Source organism: Oryzias latipes, chromosome 14 (assembly GCF_053564925.1).
Source record: "Oryzias latipes strain Hd-rR chromosome 14, Olatipes_Hd-rR_3.1".
In the NCBI taxonomy this organism is placed as follows: domain Eukaryota; kingdom Metazoa; phylum Chordata; class Actinopteri; order Beloniformes; family Adrianichthyidae; genus Oryzias; species Oryzias latipes.
This window is the reverse complement of record NC_136250.1, coordinates 25,177,434-25,183,109: the sequence shown is the minus strand read 5'-3', so window position 1 is coordinate 25,183,109 and position 5,676 is coordinate 25,177,434.

Sequence of the window (5,676 nt, the reverse complement as noted above, 5' to 3'; positions counted from 1 at the left end):
AATGTAAAAGTTTATTCAACCAAACGTCCAGGAATCTGCTCCAAGATGGTGTCAAGGATGGCCATGTACAGATTTCTGTATCGCACTTGGGGATCCTGCAATTGTGTCAGACAGCGCTTTCTCATGGGCTCATCTCGTGGGTCTGATGTGAGATCTGCTGTTTTGGCATAAATGGCTTGGAAACCCCCCCCCCCTGACCTCTTCTCCTTGACAAATGCAGTACAACCCTGTCATCGCAGTACTTTACAGTAAAGAACATCCATCGCCCTCTGCTGGACAATATCAAAGACCATATCAGTCTCAGAGAAGATTTCTTCATTTGTGTACAACATGAACACAAACTCAAAATCATGTGCAGTTTCACCCACGACGCTAGCCTAGCCTGCTAACGTTATATAACTGAATGAATGAATGAATGAATGAAGGAATGAATGAAGGAATGAATGAAGAAAAAATTAAACTCTGTAAAACTGAAACAAGGAATGTGGTGTATAATTGTGTGAAATTTATGATGAAAATCAAGTAATTTTGCCAAGCCATCGTCAAATAAATAGGTTGCAGCAGTTTTTATTTCGACTGAACTTGAGAAATCCGCGATGGGACTGAGCGCGAACAACTTCAGTGATTCCTTATAGTACAGAATCGCTGTCAGTCAAAAGGAGATGCAGTCTTTCGACAGACCCTCCAATCATCACGCAGAAGCTCGGAGTCCGGGCCAGCCCACTCCCCATTCACCCCCAGAGACGCCGAGCTTCCATGGGCATGTGTCTCTACACATTCTTCTAATTTTGGAATATGTTTTATTGACTAGACTCGAAGTGCATCTTTCAACAAGTGAGAATCAATTTGGTTTTAAAAAAAAGCCTTGGCACTGATATGTGTATCTATGCATTACACGAAATAGTCAGGAAATACCTGCATCTGAATACGCCTGTATTTTTGTGTTTTATTGATGCCACTAAGGCCTTTGACAGGGTGAACCACCACAAGCTATTTCCGAAACTAATTAATCGAAGTGTAAAGAAATATCTGATATGATTACTGGCTTTCTGGTAGGCTAATCAAACGATGGTTGTCAAATGGGGCAATGTTTTATCTGAGCCTTTTTATGTAAGCAATGGTGTTCAACAGGGAGGGATCCTCTCTATCAAATATCTTGGACATTTCATTATTGATGATTGGAGGGATGATAGAGACATTCAGAGACAGTCCTGTAAATTCTATGCCAGGCAAATATGCTAATAAGAAAATTTAGTACGTGTTCTCTTCAAGTGAAGTATTCGCTGTTCAGAGCCTACTGCACTCCTCTGTACACTGCTCCTCTCTGGTGGAACTATGGACGTGGGACATTCCGTAAATTCTTAGTGGCCTATGACGATGCCTTTAGGCTTCTGCTACAGGTGCCCAGGTGGTACAGAGCCAGTCAGCTGTTTGTGGACGCTCACATCCCCACCTGTGAAGCACTACTGCATAAGCTTTCATACAGCCTTATGGAACGCCTGGACAAATCTAAGAATTCAATTATCATGTATCTGACTGATCCCAAAAGAAGCTCATGCCGCTACACTTCTGCCCTGAGGAAACACTGGATACAGCGATTATACTCTTTTTAATTTTTTTTTATTTTTATTATTTATGTTGTATTTGTATCTTTTTCTATGGACCGCATCTGAGTCTGAAATAAAGTGAATTATCTGTCCAAATATATATGGTGCTGACTGTATATAGATAGATAGATAGATAGATAGATAGATAGATAGATAGATAGATAGATAGATAGATAGATAGATAGATAGATAGATAGATAGATAGATAGATAGATAGATAGATAGATAGATAGATAGATAGATAGATAGATAGATAGATAGATAGATAGATAGATAGATAGATAGATAGATAGATAGATAGATAGATAGATAGATAGATAGATAGATAGATAGATAGATAGATAGATAGATAGATAGATAGATAGTCATGTTTATACTTCAAAGACCCACTCCCATAAAAGTTTAGTTTTAGTTTAGTCTTGTGGCATTTTTCTGATGATGGAGGGCATATACAAAGAATATTAAGCTTAAAATCCCACTGATCAGTATTTCTTTATTTAAATCGTTGTGAATCAGGAGCAAATGAGAAAGGCTATTTGAAAAAGACTGTTTGAGACGTAGAAAACACACTGGGTGGAGCCACAAGCTCCCTGCTCCGCTCCATTCTGATTAATCCACTTGGAGAAAAATAGATCTGTGAACATCTTGTATGACTGGATATCTTTAATTATTGCTTGCCTTTTTGTGTTGCATCAGTAATGTTAGGTTGGGGATGTGAGGGTATGTAAGCATGCAAACGGAGAGCTCTCAGGTCTTTAAGGAAAAATTCTAGATACAATGCGTGAGAACAGTGACTTGGAACGTGTAGGTAACCACAATAATCTAAAGCCAAGTCACACAGCTACTACGCACATTTTGGGATATTGCACAGATGAAATTTGGTCATATGAGATTATACGTGGAAAAATTGTGTCAACTACATCATTTTAAAGTGATATGTGAGCTGTATAAAAGATATAAAAGTTATACATCAGTGGTACATGCACCAAAAGTTTGTTAGACATACTGTATGTGGAACGGGCGTGGAAAGCCACAAATTTCAATATGCATCATTAAATGCGCAAAATGTACTTAGTGGCTGTGTGACATGCCCTTAAGCAAACCTTAAGACGATACCTTTCAAGGCTCTGAATAACTTACTAGATAACTTCTTTGAGTTACTCTCATCAGACGAAACATATTTCCACAGCATGTAAATTCAACATATTTATGATTTGAACAATAGATTTGCAGGAGTTCAGTGTAATTCTTGAAACATTTCATCTTCCAAAGCAATGGAAAGTATGGCCTGAAAGGTCACTGGTGTTTGCCCAAAAAGAAAGTATACAGTATTTGACCTTCATATTGAAATGAAAAATGTACTATCTGCATAACTTTCTGTCTTCTACGAAGTGATGTGTCTAAGAAAAAGGCAACAATCTAAAATCTGCCTTTAATTCATCTCCTGATGTGAAGTCACTGAGACACAATTACCTGTAGTTTACTGAATTTACAGAAATGAAAAAAGCTCTGGATGATCCCACTCCTGTCTGTAACTTTTTTTATACTTTGCCCACTTAGGAATTCTCACACTACGTCTACCACTTTCTCTTGCTTGTAACGAGCTGGCTGGCAAATGACCAAAACCCGCACTTGCATTCAAACAACAATACCAGACTGAGTAATGGGCGTGGCGCAGAGGTCTGGCACAGAGCGATTTAAGCGGCCAGACACTGTCTGTTCTAATAATGTATTACTACAAAAATGATGTTAATACAGACAATAAAGCTATCTCCTCACCAAGATTTGTGTACTCTAGCTCTGTAGTTTTTGTTATTAGGACATAAACATAGTATTTTTGACGGAATATATAGAAGTTGTCTTTTTTCAAGTCATCATTTAGTTCTCCATGCCTCTGTTTGGTGCAGTGCGATTCATGTGCTGTCCCTCTTTTCCCACTCCCCTCCTGGGTGCTTCCAGATTCCAGCTGGCTCATCCGAGCTCCTGTACCTGACCGTGTACCTTGTCTCTGGCTCGCCTCTACTACTGCTCCTACACTTGGCTGTGGATCCTGCCTCTGGCTCGTCTCTGCTCTGTACCTGGCCGTGTACCTCGTCTCTGCTCCTGCTCCTACACCTGGCCGTGGATCCTGTCTTTGGCTCGACTCGCGCCCCCGGCCAACCCCCCAAACTCCATCTGGATGAAGCTCGTCTGCTGGACTTTAAATATGTAGTTGTAGAGTTAGATGAGTTAATTCTAATCTATGAGTTACGGTAAATCGCCTATCCGTCCTGGGGGAGGATCCCTCCTTCATGGGGACACCCCTGAGGTTTTTTTCATTTTTTCCGGAATCCGTTTTTGTTTTTCCTTACCGCGAAGGAGGGTCTAAGGGCAGGGATGGCAGTATAGTTTAGTCTGTTTACTTAGTTCAATATAGTATTTTCCTATTGAACTCTATGTATTCATTATCCTTTTGATTTTATGTTTAACTTTTTCAATTACCGATACGAAGCCCATCGAGACGACTGTTGTTGTGAATTTGGGTTATACAAATAAAATTGAATTGAATTAAGTTGACATACATGAAGACCCATTGTCAAACAGTCTTGTTTAGTGATGAATGACGTGTTACCCTGTATGGTCCATGTTTTTGTAATGCTTTATTGTTCAAAACACAGAAAAATTTTGCATGACAAAAACAGTAGTCTTAACAATGAGAGTGCCAGGGGTTGTATTACAAAATAAATATTGCAAAACAAATTACTATACAGTTCTCATAAATAAAATATGGCTTTTTTTTAAACTATTAGAAATAGTATGTAAATAAGGTTCTTATTCTTTAATTATTACAGGGAAAACGTTGTAATGAAGAAAACTTAATTTGTGAATATGAAACCACATATAATAATTACATTGATTGCCAATTGTATGTGTGATTTTGTGTTCTTTTTGTGTAGGCCAAATATGATATATTAAAATTTCATAATTCATTCTTCTAAACTGTTGTTCCTTTTCGGGATCACGGGGCTGCTGGAGCCTATCCCGGCCACTTGTGGGTGAAGGCAGGGGACATCCTGGAAAGGTCGCCAGTCTGTTGCACACTCACATTCACACCCAAGGACAAATTAGAGTAACCAGTTAACCTATGAAGCATGTTATTGGACGGTAGGAGGAAGCCGGAGTCCCCGCTGAAAACCGTCACATGCATGCAGAGAACACGCAAACACAGAAAGGTCCCTCATTGGTGTTCTGTTTCAGGTCCCCCAGCCAGGAATTGAAGCAGGAATCTTCTTGCTGTGAGGCAAGAGCGTTAACCACTGCGCCACCTCATCTGAAATTGGGAGTCACAAAATACATCTGCAATTTTGAGTCAAATTTGTGATTTATAAAACATGTACTTTCTTTCTTAAACATTTTAGTAATGTTACAATTCTAAAATAGGTGACTAATTGTTTCTGGGTGTCCTTTACAAAGAGTACAGTTGGGGTCAATTGTCTTTAACATTTATTGATTAGTGGGAAAGATTCTATGTAGGAATCTGTATGAGACATCTCTCATCTTGTTATTGATTAATAATTTCTGATGCAGGGTCCAAATATTTTACCAGCGCAAGTCAGGAATAAATTTTCTCCAATAGGAGACAGCATAGGGAACAGAAATGACATTTTGCTGAAACAGAGCACGTATAACTTTGTTGTTTTTCCAAAGTTGAAGCAAGATTTTCCAACAGTGGTGTCACTTAGAGATAAGAAGGAGATATTTCCATGAGGTACAGTATTTTTAAACAGTTCACAGGTTTCATTAGTAACAGCATCAAAAACAATGGTATACTCTATTGGAGGAACAGCAAGGTTATATTTAAGGTTAAATTCTTCCTGAGTAATTGATCATTGTGGTTAAAGAGCTGACCCACCAGTAAGATATTATTATTATACCAATTATTGTAAAATAAAGATTTGTTCTTGTAAAGGATATTTGCATGGTCCAGAGGGATGGAGTAGCGGGTGATCAAACTAAACTGCTTTCTGGTTTGGTTTGGCAGATCGACCAATCGCTGTTAGATTTCGAGAAGCGCGTCTTTGAACGCATC